This window comes from Salmo salar, chromosome ssa23 (assembly GCF_905237065.1).
Source record: "Salmo salar chromosome ssa23, Ssal_v3.1, whole genome shotgun sequence".
Classification (NCBI taxonomy): Eukaryota; Metazoa; Chordata; class Actinopteri; order Salmoniformes; family Salmonidae; genus Salmo; species Salmo salar.
Genome location: NC_059464.1, coordinates 51534452 through 51555208, shown reverse-complemented (window position 1 = coordinate 51555208; position 20757 = coordinate 51534452).

The following is a 20757-nucleotide window of genomic DNA, read 5'->3' as shown; positions in this document are numbered from 1 at the left end:
GGTGCTACTACTACTGCTCTGCTAGCCATGTGGTGGTGCTACTACTGCTCTGCTAGCCAGGTGGTGCTACTACTACTGCTCTGCTAGCCATGTGGTGGTACTACTACTGCTCTGCTAGCCAGGTGGTGCTACTACTGCTCTGCTAGCCAGGTGGTGCTACTACTGCTCTGCTAGCCATGTGGTGGTGCTACTACTGCTCTACTAGCCAGTTGGTGGTGCTACTACTGCTCTGCTAGCCATGTGGTGCTACTACTGCTCTGCTAGCCATGTGGTGGTACTACTACTGCTCTGCTAGCCAGGTGGTGTTACTACTGCTCTGCTAGCCATGTGGTGGTACTACTACTGCTCTGCTAGCCAGGTGGTGCTACTACTGCTCTGCTAGCCAGGTGGTGGTGCTTCTACTACTGCTCTGCTAGCCATGTGGTGGTGCTACTACTGCTCTGCTAGCCAAGTGGTGGTGCTACTACTGCTCTGCTTGCTATGTGGTGGTAGTACTACTGCCCTGCTAGCCATGTGGTGGTGCTACTACTGCTCTACTAGCCAGGTGGTGGTGCTACTACTGCTCTGCTAGCCAGGTGGTGCTACAACTGCTCTGCTAGCCAGGTGGTGCTACAACTGCTCTGCTACTACTGCTCTGTTAGCCATGTGGTGGTGCTTCTACTGCTCTGCTTGCCAGGTGGTGGTGCTTCTACTACTGCTCTGCTAGCCATGTGGTGGTGCTACTACTGCTCTGCTAGCCAGGTGGTGCTACTACTGCTCTGCTAGCCATGTGGTGGTGCTACTACTGCTCTGCTAGCCATGTGGTGGTGCTACTACTGCTCTGCTAGCCAGGTGGTGGTACTACTGCTCTGCTAGCCAGGTGGTGGTGCTACTACTACTGCTCTGCTAGCCATGTGGTGGTGCTACTACTGCTCTGCTAGCCAGGTGGTGCTACTACTACTGCTCTGCTAGCCATGTGGTGGTACTACTACTGCTCTGCTAGCCAGGTGGTGCTACTACTGCTCTGCTAGCCATGTGGTGCTACTACTACTGCTCTGCTAGCCATGTGGTGGTACTACTACTGCTCTGCTAGCCAGGTGGTGCTACTACTGCTCTGCTAGCCATGTGGTGGTGCTACTACTGCTCTACTAGCCAGGTGGTGGTGCTACTACTGCTCTGCTAGCCATGTGGTGCTACTACTGCTCTGCTAGCCATGTGGTGGTACTACTACTGCTCGGCTAGCCAGGTGGTGCTACTACTGCTCTGCTAGCCATGTGGTGCTACTACTACTGCTCTGCTAGCCATGTGGTGGTACTACTACTGCTCTGCAAGCCAGGTGGTGCTACTACTGCTCTGCTAGCCATGTGGTGGTACTACTACTGCTCTGCTAGCCAGGTGGTGTTACTACTGCTCTGCTAGCCATGTGGTGGTACTACTACTGCTCTGCTAGCCAGGTGGTGCTACTACTGCTCTGCTAGCCAGGTGGTGGTGCTTCTACTACTGCTCTGCTAGCCATGTGGTGGTGCTACTACTGCTCTGCTAGCCAAGTGGTGGTGCTACTACTGCTCTGCTTGCTATGTGGTGGTAGTACTACTGCCCTGCTAGCCAGGTGGTGCTACAACTGCTCTGCTAGCCAGGTGGTGCTACTACTGCTCTGCTACTACTGCTCTACTAGCCAGGTGGTGGTGCTACTACTGCTCTGCTAGCCAGGTGATGCTACAACTGCTCTGCTAGCCAGGTGGTGCTACTACTGCTCTGCTACTACTGCTCTGTTAGCCATGTGGTGGTGCTTCTACTGCTCTGCTTGCCAGGTGGTGGTGCTTCTACTACTGCTCTGCTAGCCATGTGGTGGTGCTACTACTGCTCTACTAGCCAGGTGGTGGTGCTACTACTGCTCTGCTAGCCAGGTGGTGCTACTACTGCTCTGCTAGCCATGTGGTGGTGCTACTACTGCACTGTTAGCCAGGTGGTGGTGCTACTACTGCTCTGCTACTACTGCTCTGTTAGCCATGTGGTGGTGCTACTACTGCTCTGCTACTACTGCTCTGTTAGCCATGTGGTGGTGCTACTACTGCTCTGCTAGCCAGGTGGTGCTACAACTGCTCTGCTAGCCAGGTGGTGCTACTACTGCTCTGCTACTACTGCTCTGTTAGCCATGTGGTGGTGCTTCTACTGCTCTGCTTGCCAGGTGGTGGTGCTTCTACTACTGCTCTGCTAGCCATGTGGTGGTGCTACTACTGCTCTACTAGCCAGGTGGTGGTGCTACTACTGCTCTGCTAGCCAGGTGGTGCTACTACTGCTCTGCTAGCCAGGTGGTGCTACTACTGCTCTGTTAGCCAGGTGGTGGTACTACTACTGCTCTGTTAGCCATGTGGTGGTGCTACTACTGCACTGTTAGCCAGGTGGTGGTGCTACTACTGCTCTGCTACTACTGCTCTGTTAGCCATGTGGTGGTGCTACTACTGCTCTGCTACTACTGCTCTGTTAGCCATGTGGTGGTGCTACTACTGCTCTGCTAGCCAGGTGGTGCTACAACTGCTCTGCTAGCCAGGTGGTGCTACTACTGCTCTGCTACTACTGCTCTGTTAGCCATGTGGTGGTGCTTCTACTGCTCTGCTTGCCAGGTGGTGGTGCTTCTACTACTGCTCTGCTAGCCATGTGGTGGTGCTACTACTGCTCTACTAGCCAGGTGGTGGTGCTACTACTGCTCTGCTAGCCAGGTGGTGCTACTACTGCTCTGCTAGCCAGGTGGTGCTACTACTGCTCTGTTAGCCAGGTGGTGGTGCTACTACTGCTCTGTTAGCCATGTGGTGGTGCTACTACTGCTCTGCTACTACTGCTCTGTTAGCCATGTGGTGGTGCTACTACTGCTCTGCTAGCCAGGTGGTGGTGCTTCTACTACTGCTCTGCTAGCCATGTGGTGGTGGTACTACTGCCCTGCTAGCCATGTGGTGGTCCTACTACTGCTCTGCTAGCCATGTGGTGGTGCTACTACTGCTATGGTAGCCATGTGGTGGTGCTACTACTGCTCTGCTAGCCAGGTGGTGGTACTAATACTGCTCTGCTAGCCAGGTGGTGCTACTACTGCTCTGCTAGCCATGTGGTGCTACTACTACTGCTCTGCTAGGCATGTGGTGGTGCTACTACTGCTCTGCTAGCCATGTGGTGGTACTACTACTGCTCTGCTAGCCAGGTGGTGCTACTACTGCTCTGCTAGCCATGTGGTGGTCCTACTACTGCTCTGCTAGCCAGGTGGTGGTGCTACTACTGCTATGGTAGCCATGTGGTGGTGCTACTACTGCTCTGTTAGCCATGTGGTGGTGCTACTACTGCTCTGCTAGCCATGTGGTGGTGCTACTACTGCTCTGCTAGCCAGGTGGTGGTACTACTGCTCTGCTAGCCAGGTGGTGGTGCTACTACTGCTCTGCTAGCCAGGTGGTGGTGCTACTACTACTGCTCTGCTAGCCATGTGGTGGTGCTACTACTACTGCTCTGCTAGCCATGTGGTGGTGCTACTACTGCTCTGCTAGCCATGTGGTGGTGCTACTACTGCTCTGCTAGCCATGTGGTCCTACTACTGCTCTGCTAGCCAGGTGGTGGTGCTACTACTGCTATGGTAGCCATGTGGTGGTGCTACTACTGCTCTGTTAGCCAAGTGGTGGTGCTACTACTGCTCTGCTTGCTATGTGGTGGTGGTACTACTGCCCTGCTAGCCATGTGGTTGTGCTACTACTGCTCTACTAGCCAGGTGGTGGTGCTACTTCTGCTCTGCTAGCCAGGTGGTGCTACAACTGCTCTGCTAGCCAGGTGGTGCTACTACTGCTCTGCTACTACTGCTCTGTTAGCCATGTGGTGGTGCTTCTACTGCTCTGCTAGCCAGGTGGTGGTGCTTCTACTACTGCTCTGCTAGCCATGTGGTGGTGCTACTACTGCTCTGCTAGCCAGGTGGTGCTACTACTGCTCTGTTAGCCAGGTGGTGGTGCTACTACTGCTCTGTTAGCCATGTGGTGGTGCTACTACTGCTCTGCTAGCCAGGTGGTGGTGCTACTACTGCTCTGCTAGCCAGGTGGTGCTACTACTGCTCTGCTACTACTGCTCTGTTAGCCATGTGGTGGTGCTACTACTGCTCTGCTAGCCATGTGGTGGTGCTACTACTGCTCTGCTAGCCATGTGGTGCTACTACTCTGCTAGCCATGTGGTGGTACTACTACTGCTCTGCTAGCCAGGTGGTGCTACTACTGCTCTGCTAGCCATGTGGTGGTACTACTACTGCTCTGCTAGCCAGGTGGTGCTACTACTGCTCTGCTAGCCATGTGGTGGTGCTACTACTGCTCTACTAGCCAGGTGGTGGTGCTACTACTGCTCTGCTAGCCAGGTGGTGGTGCTACTACTGCTCTGCTAGCCATGTGGTGGTCCTACTACTGCTCTGCTAGCCAGGTGGTGGTGCTACCACTGCTCTGCTAGCCATGTGGTGGTGCTACTACTGCTCTGTTAGCCATGTGGTGGTGCTACTACTGCTCTGCTAGCCATGTGGTGGTGCTAGTACTGCTCTGCTAGCCAGGTGGTGGTACTACTGCTCTGCTAGCCAGGTGGTGGTGCTACTACTGCTCTGCTAGCCAGGTGGTGGTGCTACTACTACTGCTCTGCTAGCCATGTGGTGGTGCTACTACTGCTCTGCTAGCCAGGTGGTGGTGCTACTACTGCTCTGCTAGCCATGTGGTGGTGCTACTACTGCTCTACTAGGTAGGTGGTGGTGCTACTACTGCTCTGCTAGCCATGTGGTGGTGCTACTACTGCTCTGCTAGCCATGTGGTGGTGCTACTACTGCTCTACTAGGTAGGTGGTGGTGCTACTACTGCTCTGCTAGCCATGTGGTGGTGCTACTACTGCTCTGCTAGCCAGGTGGTGGTGCTACTACTGCTCTGTTAGCCAGGTGGTGGTGCTACTACTGCTCTGCTAGCCTGGTGGTGCTACTACTGCTCTGCTACTACTGCTCTGCTAGCCAGGTGGTGGTGCTACTACTGCTCTGCTAGCCAGGTGGTGGTGCTACTACTACTGCTCTGCTAGCCAGGTTGTGGTGCTACTACTACTCTACTAGCCAGGTGGTGGTGCTACTACTGCTCTGCTAGACAGGTGGTGGTGCTACTACTGCTCTGCTAGCCAGGTGGTGGTGCTACTACTGTTCTGCTAGCCAGGTGGTGGTGCTACTACTGCTCTGCTAGACAGGTGGTGGTGCTACTACTGCTCTGCTAGCCATGTGGTGCTACTACTGTTCTGCTAGCCATGTGGTGGTGCTACTACTGCTCTACTAGCCAGGTGGTGGTGCTACTACTGCTCTGCTAGCCAGGTGGTGCTACTACTGCTCTGCTAGCCAGGTGGTGGTGCTACTACTGCTCTGTTAGCCAGGTGGTGGTGCTACTACTGCTCTGCTAGCCTGGTGGTGCTACTACTGCTCTGCTACTACTGCTCTGCTAGCCAGGTGGTGGTGCTACTACTACTGCTCTGCTAGCCAGGTTGTGGTGCTACTACTACTGCTCTGCTAGCCATGTGGTGGTGCTACTACTACTCTACTAGCCAGGTGGTGGTGCTACTACTGCTCTGCTAGACAGGTGGTGGTGCTACTACTGCTCTGCTAGCCATGTGGTGGTGCTACTGCTCTGCTAGCCAGGTGGTGGTGCTACTACTGCTCTGCTAGCCAGGTGGTGGTGCTACTACTACTGCTCTGCTAGCCATGTGGTGGTGCTACTACTGCTCTGCTAGCCAGGTGGTGGTGCTACTACTGCTCTGCTAGCCATGTGGTGGTGCTACTACTGCTCTACTAGGTAGGTGGTGGTGCTACTACTGCTCTGCTAGCCATGTGGTGGTGCTACTACTGCTCTGCTAGCCAGGTGGTGGTGCTACTACTGCTCTGTTAGCCAGGTGGTGGTGCTACTACTGCTCTGCTAGCCTGGTGGTGCTACTACTGCTCTGCTACCACTGCTCTGCTAGCCAGGTGGTGGTGCTACTACTGCTCTGCTAGCCAGGTGGTGGTGCTACTACTACTGCTCTGCTAGCCAGGTTGTGGTGCTACTACTACTCTACTAGCCAGGTGGTGGTGCTACTACTGCTCTGCTAGACAGGTGGTGGTGCTACTACTGCTCTGCTAGCCAGGTGGTGGTGCTACTACTGTTCTGCTAGCCAGGTGGTGGTGCTACTACTGCTCTGCTAGCCAGGTGGTGGTGCTACTACTACTGCTCTGCTAGCCATGTGGTCCTACTACTGCTATACTAGACAGGTGGTGGTGCTACTACTGCTCTGCTAGCCATGTGGTGCTACTACTGCTCTGCTAGCCATGTGGTGGTGCTACTACTGCTCTACTAGCCATGTGGTGGTGCTACTACTGCTCTGCTAGCCATGTGGTGGTGCTACTACTGCTCTGTTAGCCATGTGGTGGTGCTACTACTGCTCTGCTAGCCATGTGGTGGTGCTACTACTGCTCTGCTAGCCAGGTGGTGCTACTACTGCTCTGCTAGCCAGGTGGTGGTGCTACTACTGCTCTGCTAGCCAGGTGGTGGTGCTACTACTACTGCTCTGCTAGCCATGTGGTGCTACTACTGCTCTGCTAGCCATGTGGTGGTACTACTACTGCTCTGCTAGCCATGTGGTGGTACTACTACTGCTCTGCTAGCCATGTGGTGGTGCTACTACTGCTCTGCTAGCCATGTGGTGGTGGTACTACTGCCCTGCTAGCCATGTGGTGGTGCTACTACTGCTCTACTAGCCAGGTGGTGGTGCTACTACTGCTCTGCTAGCCAGGTGGTGCTACAACTGCTCTGCTAGCCAGGTGGTGCTACTACTGCTCTGCTACTACTGCTCTGTTAGCCATGTGGTGGTGCTACTACTGCTCTGCTAGCCAGGTGGTGGTGCTTCTACTACTGCTCTGCTAGCCATGTGGTGGTGCTACTACTGCTCTACTAGCCAGGTGGTGGTGCTACTACTGCTCTGCTAGCCAGGTGGTGCTACTACTGCTCTGCTAGCCAGGTGGTGGTGCTACTAATGCTCTGCTAGCCAGGTGGTGGTGCTACTAATGCTCTGCTAGCCAGGTGGTGCTACTACTGCTCTGCTACTACTGCTCTGTTAGCCATGTGGTGGTGCTACTACTGCTCTGCTAGCCAGGTGGTGGTGCTTCTACTACTGCTCTGCTAGCCATGTGGTGGTGCTACTACTGCTCTGCTAGCCATGTGGTGGTGCTACTACTGCTCTGCTAGCCATGTGGTGGTGCTACTACTGCTCTGCTAGCCAGGTGGTGCTACTACTGCTCTGCTAGCCAGGTGGTGCTACTACTGCTCTGCTAGCCAGGTGGTGCTACTACTGCTCTGTTAGCCAGGTGGTGGTGCTACTACTGCTCTGTTAGCCATGTGGTGGTGCTACTACTGCTCTGCTACTACTGCTCTGTTAGCCATGTGGTGGTGCTACTACTGCTCTGCTAGCCAGGTGGTGGTGCTTCTACTACTGCTCTGCTAGCCATGTGGTGGTGGTACTACTGCCCTGCTAGCCATGTGGTGGTCCTACTACTGCTCTGCTAGCCATGTGGTGGTGCTACTACTGCTCTGCTAGCCATGTGGTGGTGCTACTACTGCTCTGCTAGCCATGTGGTGCTACTGCTCTGCTAGCCATGTGGTGGTACTAATACTGCTCTGCTAGCCAGGTGGTGCTACTACTGCTCTGCTAGCCATGTGGTGCTACTACTACTGCTCTGCTAGGCATGTGGTGGTGCTACTACTGCTCTGCTAGCCATGTGGTGGTGCTACTACTGCTCTGCTAGCCAGGTGGTGCTACTACTGCTCTGCTAGCCATGTGGTGGTCCTACTACTGCTCTGCTAGCCAGGTGGTGGTGCTACTACTGCTATGGTAGCCATGTGGTGGTGCTACTACTGCTCTGTTAGCCATGTGGTGGTGCTACTACTGCTCTGCTAGCCATGTGGTGGTGCTACTACTGCTCTGCTAGCCAGGTGGTGGTACTACTGCTCTGCTAGCCAGGTGGTGGTGCTACTACTGCTCTGCTAGCCAGGTGGTGGTGCTACTACTACTGCTCTGCTAGCCAGGTGGTGGTGCTACTACTACTGCTCTGCTAGCCATGTGGTGCTACTACTACTACTGCTCTGCTAGCCATGTGGTGCTACTACTGCTCTGCTAGCCAGGTGGTGCTACTACTGCTCTGCTAGCCAGGTGGTGGTGCTTCTACTACTGCTCTGCTAGCCATGTGGTGGTGCTACTACTGCTCTGCTAGCCAAGTGGTGGTGCTACTACTGCTCTGCTTGCTATGTGGTGGTGGTACTACTGCCCTGCTAGCCATGTGGTTGTGCTACTACTGCTCTACTAGCCAGGTGGTGGTGCTACTTCTGCTCTGCTAGCCAGGTGGTGCTACAACTGCTCTGCTAGCCAGGTGGTGCTACTACTGCTCTGCTACTACTGCTCTGTTAGCCATGTGGTGGTGCTTCTACTGCTCTGCTAGCCAGGTGGTGGTGCTTCTACTACTGCTCTGCTAGCCATGTGGTGGTGCTACTACTGCTCTGCTAGCCAGGTGGTGCTACTACTGCTCTGTTAGCCAGGTGGTGGTGCTACTACTGCTCTGTTAGCCATGTGGTGGTGCTACTACTGCTCTGCTAGCCAGGTGGTGGTGCTACTACTGCTCTGCTAGCCAGGTGGTGCTACTACTGCTCTGCTACTACTGCTCTGTTAGCCATGTGGTGGTGCTACTACTGCTCTGCTAGCCATGTGGTGCTACTACTCTGCTAGCCATGTGGTGGTACTAATACTGCTCTGCTAGCCAGGTGGTGCTACTACTGCTCTGCTAGCCATGTGGTGCTACTACTACTGCTCTGCTAGCCATGTGGTGGTGCTACTACTGCTCTGCTAGCCATGTGGTGGTACTACTACTGCTCTGCTAGCCAGGTGGTGCTACTACTGCTCTGCTAGCCATGTGGTGGTGCTACTACTGCTCTACTAGCCAGGTGGTGGTGCTACTACTGCTCTGCTAGCCAGGTGGTGGTGCTACTACTGCTCTGCTAGCCATGTGGTGGTCCTACTACTGCTCTGCTAGCCAGGTGGTGGTGCTACTACTGCTCTGCTAGCCATGTGGTGGTGCTACTACTGCTCTGTTAGCCATGTGGTGGTGCTACTACTGCTCTGCTAGCCATGTGGTGGTACTACTGCTCTGCTAGCCAGGTGGTGGTGCTACTACTGCTCTGCTAGCCAGGTGGTGGTGCTACTACTACTGCTCTGCTAGCCATGTGGTGGTGCTACTACTGCTCTGCTAGCCAGGTGGTGGTGCTACTACTGCTCTGCTAGCCATGTGGTGGTGCTACTACTGCTCTACTAGGTAGGTGGTGGTGCTACTACTGCTCTGCTAGCCATGTGGTGGTGCTACTACTGCTCTGCTAGCCATGTGGTGGTGCTACTACTGCTCTACTAGGTAGGTGGTGGTGCTACTACTGCTCTGCTAGCCATGTGGTGGTGCTACTACTGCTCTGCTAGCCAGGTGGTGGTGCTACTACTGCTCTGTTAGCCAGGTGGTGGTGCTACTACTGCTCTGCTACTACTGCTCTGCTAGCCAGGTGGTGGTGCTACTACTGCTCTGCTAGCCAGATGGTGGTGCTACTACTACTGCTCTGCTAGCCAGGTTGTGGTGCTACTACTACTCTACTAGCCAGGTGGTGGTGCTACTACTGCTCTGCTAGACAGGTGGTGGTGCTACTACTGCTCTGCTAGCCATGTGGTGCTACTACTGTTCTGCTAGCCATGTGGTGGTGCTACTACTGCTCTACTAGCCAGGTGGTGGTGCTACTACTGCTCTGCTAGCCAGGTGGTGCTACTACTGCTCTGCTAGCCAGGTGGTGGTGCTTCTACTGCTCTGTTAGCCAGGTGGTGGTGCTACTACTGCTCTGCTAGCCTGGTGGTGCTACTACTGCTCTGCTACTACTGCTCTGCTAGCCAGGTGGTGGTGCTACTACTACTGCTCTGCTAGCCATGTGGTGGTGCTACTACTGCTCTGCTAGCCAGGTGGTGGTGCTACTACTGCTCTGCTAGCCATGTGGTGGTGCTACTACTGCTCTACTAGGTAGGTGGTGGTGCTACTACTGCTCTGCTAGCCATGTGGTGGTGCTACTACTGCTCTGTTAGCCATGTGGTGGTGCTACTACTGCTCTGCTAGCCAGGTGGTGGTGCTTCTACTACTGCTCTGCTAGCCATGTGGTGGTGCTACTACTGCTCTACTAGCCAGGTGGTGGTGCTACTACTGCTCTGCTAGCCTGGTGGTGCTACTACTGTTCTGCTAGCCAGGTGGTGGTGCTACTACTGCTCTGCTAGCCAGGTGGTGGTGCTACTACTGCTCTGCTAGCCATGTGGTCCTACTACTGCTATACTAGACAGGTGGTGGTGCTACTACTGCTCTGCTAGACAGGTGGTGGTGCTACTACTGCTCTGCTAGCCATGTGGTGCTACTACTGTTCTGCTAGCCATGTGGTGGTGCTACTACTGCTCTACTAGCCAGGTGGTGGTGCTACTACTGCTCTGCTAGCCAGGTGGTGCTACTACTGCTCTGCTAGCCAGGTGGTGGTGCTACTACTGCTCTGCTAGCCATGTGGTGGTGCTACTACTGCTCTGTTAGCCATGTGGTGGTGCTACTACTGCTCTGCTAGCCATGTGGTGGTGCTACTACTGCTCTGCTAGCCAGGTGGTGCTACTACTGCTCTGCTAGCCAGGTGGTGGTGCTACTACTGCTCTGCTAGCCAGGTGGTGGTGCTACTACTACTGCTCTGCTAGCCATGTGGTGCTACTACTGCTCTGCTAGCCATGTGGTGGTACTACTACTGCTCTGCTAGCCATGTGGTGGTACTACTACTGCTCTGCTAGCCATGTGGTGGTGCTACTACTGCTCTGCTAGCCATGTGGTGGTGGTACTACTGCCCTGCTAGCCATGTGGTGGTGCTACTACTGCTCTACTAGCCAGGTGGTGGTGCTACTACTGCTCTGCTAGCCAGGTGGTGCTACAACTGCTCTGCTAGCCAGGTGGTGCTACTACTGCTCTGCTACTACTGCTCTGTTAGCCATGTGGTGGTGCTACTACTGCTCTGCTAGCCAGGTGGTGGTGCTTCTACTACTGATCTGCTCGCCATGTGGTGGTGCTACTACTGCTCTACTAGCCAGGTGGTGGTGCTACTACTGCTCTGCTAGCCAGGTGGTGCTACTACTGCTCTGCTAGCCAGGTGGTGGTGCTACTAATGCTCTGCTAGCCAGGTGGTGGTGCTACTAATGCTCTGCTACTACTGCTCTGTTAGCCATGTGGTGGTGCTACTACTGCTCTGCTAGCCATGTGGTGGTGCTACTACTGCTCTGCTAGCCATGTGGTGGTGCTACTACTGCTCTGCTAGCCATGTGGTGGTGCTACTACTGCTCTGCTAGCCATGTGGTAGTGCTACTACTGCTCTGCTAGCCATGTGGTGGTGCTACTACTGCTCTGCTAGCCATGTGGTGCTACTGCTCTGCTAGCCATGTGGTGGTCTACTACTGCTCTGCTAGCCATGTGGTGGTGCTACTACTGCTCTGCTAGCCAGGTGGTGCTACTACTGCTCTGCTAGCCATGTGGTTGTCCTACTACTGCTCTGCTAGCCAGGTGGTGGTGCTACTACTGCTCTGCTAGCCAGGTGGTGGTACTACTGCTCTGCTAGCCAGGTGGTGGTGCTACTACTGCTCTGCTAGCCATGTGGTGCTACTACTGCTCTGCTAGCCATGTGGTGGTACTACTACTGCTCTGCTAGCCAGGTGGTGCTACTACTGCTCTGCTAGCCATGTGGTGGTACTACTACTGCTCTGCTAGCCATGTGGTGGTACTACTACTGCTCTGCTAGCCAGGTGGTGCTACTACTGCTCTGCTAGTCATGTGGTGGTGCTACTACTGCTCTACTAGCCAGGTGGTGGTGCTACTACTGCTCTGCTAGCCAGGTGGTGCTACTACTGCTCTGCTAGTCATGTGGTGGTGCTACTACTGCTCTACTAGCCAGGTGGTGGTGCTACTACTGCTCTGCTAGCCAGGTGGTGCTACTACTGCTCTGCTAGCCATGTGGTGGTCCTACTACTGCTCTGCTAGCCAGGTGGTGGTGCTACTACTGCTCTGCTAGCCATGTGGTGGTGCTACTACTGCTCTGTTAGCTATGTGGTGGGGCTACTACTGCTCTGCTAGGTAGGTGGTGGTACTACTGCTCTGCTAGCCAGGTGGTGGTGCTACTACTGCTCTGCTAGCCAGGTGGTGGTGCTACTACTGCTCTGTTAGCCATGTGGTGGTACTACTACTGCTCTGCTACTACTGCTCTGTTAGCCATGTGGTGGTGCTACTACTGCTCTGCTAGCCAGGTGGTGGTGCTACTACTGCTCTGCTAGCCATGTGGTGGTGCTACTACTGCTCTGCTAGCCATGTGGTGGTGCTACTACTGCTCTGCTAGCCATGTGGTGCTACTGCTCTGCTAGCCATGTGGTGGTACTACTACTGCTCTGCTAGCCAGGTGGTGCTACTACTGCTCTGCTAGCCATGTGGTGCTACTACTACTGCTCTGCTAGCCATGTGGTGGTGCTACTACTGCTCTGCTAGCCATGTGGTGGTACTACTACTGCTCTGCTAGCCAGGTGGTGCTACTACTGCTCTGCTGGCCATGTGGTGGTGCTACTACTGCTCTACTAGCCAGGTGGTGGTGCTACTACTGCTCTGCTAGCCAGGTGGTGGTGCTACTACTGCTCTGCTAGCCATGTGGTGGTCCTACTACTGCTCTGCTAGCCAGGTGGTGGTGCTACTACTGCTCTGCTAGCCATGTGGTGGTGCTACTACTGCTCTGTTAGCCATGTGGTGGTGCTACTACTGCTCTGCTAGCCATGTGGTGGTGCTACTACTGCTCTGCTAGCCAGGTGGTGGTACTACTGCTCTGCTAGCCAGGTGGTGGTGCTACTACTGCTCTGCTAGCCAGGTGGTGGTGCTACTACTACTGCTCTGCTAGCCATGTGGTGGTGCTACTACTGCTCTGCTAGCCAGGTGGTGCTACTACTACTGCTCTGCTAGCCAGGTGGTGGTGCTAGTACTGCTCTGCTAGCCAGGTGGTGACGCTACTACTACTGCTCTGCTAGCCAGGTGGTGGTGCTACTACTGCTCTGCTAGCCAGGTGGTCCTACTACTGCTCTGCTAGCCATGTGGTGGTCCTACTACTGCTCTGCTAGCCAGGTGGTGGTGCTACTACTGCTCTGCTAGCCATGTGGTGGTGCTACTACTGCTCTGTTAGCCATGTGAAGGTGCTACTACTGCTCTGCTAGCCAGGTGGTGGTACTACTGCTCTGCTAGCCAGGTGGTGGTGCTACTACTGCTCTGCTAGCCAGGTGGTGGTGCTACTACTACTGCTCTGCTAGCCAGGTGGTGGTGCTACTACTGCTCTGCTAGCCAGGTGGTGGTGCTACTACTGCTCTGCTAGCCATGTGGTGGTGCTACTACTGCTCTACTAGGTAGGTGGTGGTGCTACTACTGCTCTGCTAGCCATGTGGTGGTGCTACTACTGCTCTGCTAGCCAGGTGGTGGTGCTACTACTGCTCTGCTAGCCAGGTGGTGGTGCTACTACTGCTCTGCTAGCCAGGTGGTGCTACTACTGCTCTGCTACTACTGCTCTGTTAGCCATGTGGTGGTGCTACTACTGCTCTGCTAGACAGGTGGTGGTGCTACTACTGCTCTGCTAGCCATGTGGTGCTACTACTGTTCTGCTAGCCATGTGGTGGTGCTACTACTGCTCTACTAGCCAGGTGCTGGTGCTACTACTGCTCTGCTAGCCAGGTGGTGGTGCTACTACTGCTCTGCTAGCCATGTGGTGGTGCTACTACTGCTCTGTTAGCCATGTGGTGGTGCTACTACTGCTCTGCTAGCCATGTGGTGGTGCTACTACTGCTCTGCTAGCCAGGTGGTGGTACTACTGCTCTGCTAGCCAGGTGGTGGTGCTACTACTACTGCTCTGCTAGCCATGTGGTGGTGCTACTACTGCTCTGCTAGCCAGGTGGTGCTACTACTGCTCTGCTAGCCAGGTGGTGGTGCTACTACTACTTCTCTGCTAGCCATGTGGTGCTACTACTGCTCTGCTAGCCATGTGGTGGTACTACAACTGCTCTGCTAGCCAGGTGGTGCTACTACTGCTCTGCTAGCCATGTGGTGGTGCTACTACTGCTCTGCTAGCCAGGTGGTGGTGCTACTACTGCTCTGCTAGCCATGTGGTGGTGCTACTACTGCTCTGCTAGCCAGGTGGTGGTGCTACTACTGCTCTGTTAGCCAGGTGGTGGTGCTACTACTGCTCTGCTAGCCTGGTGGTGCTACTACTGCTCTGCTACTACTGCTCTGCTAGCCAGGTGGTGGTACTACTGCTCTGCTAGCCAGGTGGTGGTGCTACTACTGCTCTGCTAGCCAGGTGGTGGTGCTACTACTACTGCTCTGCTAGCCATGTGGTGGTGCTACTACTGCTCTGCTAGCCAGGTGGTGGTGCTACTACTGCTCTGCTAGCCATGTGGTGGTGCTACTACTGCTCTACTAGGTAGGTGGTGGTGCTACTACTGCTCTGCTAGCCATGTGGTGGTGCTACTACTGCTCTGCTAGCCAGGTGGTGGTGCTACTACTGCTCTGTTAGCCAGGTGGTGGTGCTACTACTGCTCTGCTAGCCTGGTGGTGCTACTACTGCTCTGCTACTACTGCTCTGCTAGCCAGGTGGTGGTGCTACTACTGCTCTGCTAGCCAGGTGGTGGTGCTACTACTACTGCTCTGCTAGCCAGGTGGTGGTGCTACTACTACTGCTCTGCTAGCCATGTGGTGGTGCTACTACTACTCTACTAGCCAGGTGGTGGTGCTACTACTGCTCTGCTAGACAGGTGGTGGTGCTACTACTGCTCTGCTAGCCATGTGGTGCTACTACTGTTCTGCTAGCCATGTGGGGGTGCTACTACTGCTCTACTAGCCAGGTGCTGGTGCTACTACTGCTCTGCTAGCCAGGTGGTGGTGCTACTACTGCTCTGCTAGCCATGTGGGGGTGCTACTACTGCTCTACTAGCCAGGTGCTGGTGCTACTACTGCTCTGCTAGCCAGGTGGTGGTGCTACTACTGCTCTGCTAGCCATGTGGTGGTGCTACTACTGCTCTGTTAGCCATGTGGTGGTGCTACTACTGCTCTGCTAGCCATGTGGTGGTGCTACTACTGCTCTGCTAGCCAGGTGGTGGTACTACTGTTCTGCTAGCCAGGTGGTGGTGCTACTACTGTTCTGCTAGCCAGGTGGTGGTGCTACTACTACTGCTCTGCTAGCCATGTGGTGGTGCTACTACTGCTCTGCTAGCCAGGTGGTGCTACTACTGCTCTGCTAGCCAGGTGGTGGTGCTACTACTACTGCTCTGCTAGCCATGTGGTGCTACTACTGCTCTGCTAGCCATGTGGTGGTACTACTACTGCTCTGCTAGCCAGGTGGTGCTACTACTCCTCTGCTAGCCATGTGGTGGTACTACTACTGCTCTGCTAGCCATGTGGTGGTACTACTACTGCTCTGCTAGCCAGGTGGTGCTACTACTGCTCTGCTAGTCATGTGGTGGTGCTACTACTGCTCTACTAGCCAGGTGGTGGTGCTACTACTGCTCTGCTAGCCAGGTGGTGCTACTACTGCTCTGCTAGCCATGTGGTGGTCCTACTACTGCTCTGCTAGCCAGGTGGTGGTGCTACTACTGCTCTGCTAGCCATGTGGTGGTGCTACTACTGCTCTGTTAGCCATGTGGTGGTGCTACTACTGCTCTGCTAGCTAGGTGGTGGTGCTACTACTGCTCTGTTAGCCATGTGGTGGTGCTACTACTGCTCTGCTACTACTGCTCTGTTAGCCATGTGGTGGTGCTACTACTGCTCTGCTAGCCAGGTGGTGGTGGTACTACTGCCCTGCTAGCCATGTGGTGGTGGTGCTACTACTGCTCTGCTAGCCATGTGGTGGTGCTACTACTGCTCTGCTAGCCATGTGGTGCTACTGCTCTGCTAGCCATGTGGTGGTACTACTACTGCTCTGCTAGCCAGGTGGTGCTACTACTGCTCTGCTAGCCATGTGGTGCTACTACTACTGCTCTGCTAGCCATGTGGTGGTGCTACTACTGCTCTGCTAGCCATGTGGTGGTACTACTACTGCTCTGCTAGCCAGGTGGTGCTACTACTGCTCTGCTAGCCATGTGGTGGTGCTACTACTGCTCTACTAGCCAGGTGGTGGTGCTACTACTGCTCTGCTAGCCATGTGGTGGTCCTACTACTGCTCTGCTAGCCAGGTGGTGGTGCTACTACTGCTCTGCTAGCCATGTGGTGGTGCTACTACTGCTCTGTTAGCCATGTGGTGGTGCTACTACTGCTCTGCTAGCCATGTGGTGGTGGTACTACTGCTCTGCTAGCAAGGTGGTGGTGCTACTACTGCTCTGCTAGCCAGGTGGTGGTGCTACTCACTGCTCTGCTAGCCATGTGGTGGTGCTACTACTGCTCTGCTAGCCAGGTGGTGCTACTACTACTGCTCTGCTAGCCAGGTGGTGGTGCTAGTACTGCTCTGCTAGCCAGGTGGTGACGCGCTACTACTACTCTGCTAGCCAGGTGGTGGTGCTACTACTGCTCTGCTAGCCAGGTGGTGCTACTACTGCTCTGCTAGCCATGTGGTGGTCCTACTACTGCTCTGCTAGCCAGGTGGTGGTGCTACTACTGCTCTGCTAGCCATGTGGTGGTGCTACTACTGCTCTGTTAGCCATGTGAAGGTGCTACTACTGCTCTGCTAGCCAGGTGGTGGTACTACTGCTCTGCTAGCCAGGTGGTGGTGCTACTACTGCTCTGCTAGCCAGGTGGTGGTGCTACTACTACTGCTCTGCTAGCCATGTGGTGGTGCTACTACTGCTCTGCTAGCCAGGTGGTGGTGCTACTACTGCTCTGCTAGCCATGTGGTGGTGCTACTACTGCTCTACTAGGTAGGTGGTGGTGCTACTACTGCTCTGCTAGCCATGTGGTGGTGCTACTACTGCTCTGCTAGCCAGGTGGTGGTGCTACTACTGCTCTGTTAGCCAGGTGGTGGTGCTACTACTACTGCTCTGCTAGCCTGGTGGTGCTACTACTGCTCTGCTACTACTGCTCTGCTAGCCAGGTGGTGGTGCTACTACTGCTCTGCTAGCCAGGTGGTGGTGCTACTACTACTGCTCTGCTAGCCAGGTGGTGGTGCTACTACTACTGCTCTGCTAGACAGGTGGTGGTGCTACTACTGCTCTGCTAGCCATGTGGTGCTACTACTGCTCTGCTAGCCATGTGGTGGTGCTACTACTACTCTACTAGCCAGGTGGTGGTGCTACTACTGCTCTGCTAGCCAGGTGGTGGTACTACTGCTCTGCTAGCCAGGTGGTGGTGCTACTACTGTTCTGCTAGCCAGGTGGTGGTGCTACTACTACTGCTCTGCTAGCCATGTGGTGGTGCTACTACTGCTCTGCTAGCCAGGTGGTGCTACTACTGCTCTGCTAGCCAGGTGGTGGTGCTACTACTACTGCTCTGCTAGCCATGTGGTGCTACTACTGCTCTACTAGACAGGTGGTGGTGCTACTACTGCTCTGCTAGCCAGGTGGTGGTGCTACTACTGCTCTGTTAGCCAGGTGGTGGTGCTACTACTGCTCTGCTAGCCTGGTGGTGCTACTACTGCTCTGCTACTACTGCTCTGCTAGCCAGGTGGTGGTGCTACTACTGCTCTGCTAGCCAGGTGGTGGTGCTACTACTACTGCTCTGCTAGCCAGGTGGTGGTGCTACTACCACTGCTCTGCTAGCCATGTGGTGGTGCTACTACTACTCTACTAGCCAGGTGGTGGTGCTACTACTGCTCTGCTAGACAGGTGGTGGTGCTACTACTGCTCTGCTAGCCATGTGGTGCTACTACTGCTCTGCTAGCCATGTGGTGGTGCTACTACTACTCTACTAGCCAGGTGGTGGTGCTACTACTGCTCTGCTAGACAGGTGGTGGTGCTACTACTGCTCTGCTAGCCATGTGGTGCTACTACTGCTCTGCTAGCCATGTGGTGCTACTACTGCTCTACTAGCCAGGTGCTGGTGCTACAACTGCTCTGCTGGCCAGGTGGTGCTACTACTGCTCTGCTAGCCAGGTGGTGGTGCTACTACTGCTCTGCTAGCCATGTGGTGGTGCTACTACTGCTCTGTTAGCCATGTGGTGGTGCTACTACTGCTCTGCTAGCCATGTGGTGGTGCTACTACTGCTCTGCTAGCCAGGTGGTGGTACTACTGCTCTGCTAGCCAGGTGGTGGTGCTACTACTGTTCTGCTAGCCAGGTGGTGGTGCTACTACTACTGCTCTGCTAGCCATGTGGTGGTGCTACTACTGCTCTGCTAGCCAGGTGGTGCTACTACTGCTCTGCTAGCCAGGTGGTGGTGCTACTACTACTGCTCTGCTAGCCATGTGGTGCTACTACTGCTCTACTAGACAGGTGGTGGTGCTACTACTGCTCTGCTAGCCATGTGGGGGTGCTACTACTGCTCTACTAGCCAGGTGCTGGTGCTACTACTGCTCTGCTAGCCAGGTGGTGGTGCTACTACTGCTCTGCTAGCCATGTGGTGGTGCTACTACTGCTCTGTTAGCCATGTGGTGGTGCTACTACTGCTCTGCTAGCCATGTGGTGGTGCTACTACTGCTCTGCTAGCCAGGTGGTGGTACTACTGTTCTGCTAGCCAGGTGGTGGTGCTACTACTGTTCTGCTAGCCAGGTGGTGGTGCTACTACTACTGCTCTGCTAGCCATGTGGTGGTGCTACTACTGCTCTGCTAGCCAGGTGGTGCTACTACTGCTCTGCTAGCCAGGTGGTGGTGCTACTACTACTGCTCTGCTAGCCATGTGGTGCTACTACTGCTCTGCTAGCCATGTGGTGGTACTACTACTGCTCTGCTAGCCAGGTGGTGCTACTACTCCTCTGCTAGCCATGTGGTGGTACTACTACTGCTCTGCTAGCCATGTGGTGGTACTACTACTGCTCTGCTAGCCAGGTGGTGCTACTACTGCTCTGCTAGTCATGTGGTGGTGCTACTACTGCTCTACTAGCCAGGTGGTGGTGCTACTACTGCTCTGCTAGCCAGGTGGTGCTACTACTGCTCTGCTAGCCATGTGGTGGTCCTACTACTGCTCTGCTAGCCAGGTGGTGGTGCTACTACTGCTCTGCTAGCCATGTGGTGGTGCTACTACTGCTCTGTTAGCCATGTGGTGGTGCTACTACTGCTCTGCTAGCTAGGTGGTGGTGCTACTACTGCTCTGTTAGCCATGTGGTGGTGCTACTACTGCTCTGCTACTACTGCTCTGTTAGCCATGTGGTGGTGCTACTACTGCTCTGCTAGCCAGGTGGTGGTGGTACTACTGCCCTGCTAGCCATGTGGTGGTGGTGCTACTACTGCTCTGCTAGCCATGTGGTGGTGCTACTACTGCTCTGCTAGCCATGTGGTGCTACTGCTCTGCTAGCCATGTGGTGGTACTACTACTGCTCTGCTAGCCAGGTGGTGCTACTACTGCTCTGCTAGCCATGTGGTGCTACTACTACTGCTCTGCTAGCCATGTGGTGGTGCTACTACTGCTCTGCTAGCCATGTGGTGGTACTACTACTGCTCTGCTAGCCAGGTGGTGCTACTACTGCTCTGCTAGCCATGTGGTGGTGCTACTACTGCTCTACTAGCCAGGTGGTGGTGCTACTACTGCTCTGCTAGCCATGTGGTGGTCCTACTACTGCTCTGCTAGCCAGGTGGTGGTGCTACTACTGCTCTGCTAGCCATGTGGTGGTGCTACTACTGCTCTGTTAGCCATGTGGTGGTGCTACTACTGCTCTGCTAGCCATGTGGTGGTGGTACTACTGCTCTGCTAGCCAGGTGGTGGTGCTACTACTGCTCTGCTAGCCAGGTGGTGGTGCTACTACTACTGCTCTGCTAGCCATGTGGTGGTGCTACTACTGCTCTGCTAGCCAGGTGGTGCTACTACTACTGCTCTGCTAGCCAGGTGGTGGTGCTAGTACTGCTCTGCTAGCCAGGTGGTGACGCTACTACTACTACTCTGCTAGCCAGGTGGTGGTGCTACTACTGCTCTGCTAGCCAGGTGGTGCTACTACTGCTCTGCTAGCCATGTGGTGGTGCTACTACTGCTCTGTTAGCCATGTGAAGGTGCTACTACTGCTCTGCTAGCCAGGTGGTGGTGCTACTACTGCTCTGCTAGCCAGGTGGTGGTGCTACTACTACTGCTCTGCTAGCCATGTGGTGGTGCTACTACTGCTCTGCTAGCCAGGTGGTGGTGCTACTACTGCTCTGCTAGCCATGTGGTGGTGCTACTACTGCTCTACTAGGTAGGTGGTGGTGCTACTACTGCTCTGCTAGCCATGTGGTGGTGCTACTACTGCTCTGCTAGCCAGGTGGTGGTGCTACTACTGCTCTGTTAGCCAGGTGGTGGTGCTACTACTACTGCTCTGCTAGCCTGGTGGTGCTACTACTGCTCTGCTACTACTGCTCTGCTAGCCAGGTGGTGGTGCTACTACTGCTCTGCTAGCCAGGTGGTGGTGCTACTACTACTGCTCTGCTAGCCAGGTGGTGGTGCTACTACTACTGCTCTGCTAGACAGGTGGTGGTGCTACTACTGCTCTGTTAGCCAGGTGGTGGTGCTACTACTACTGCTCTGCTAGCCTGGTGGTGCTACTACTGCTCTGCTACTACTGCTCTG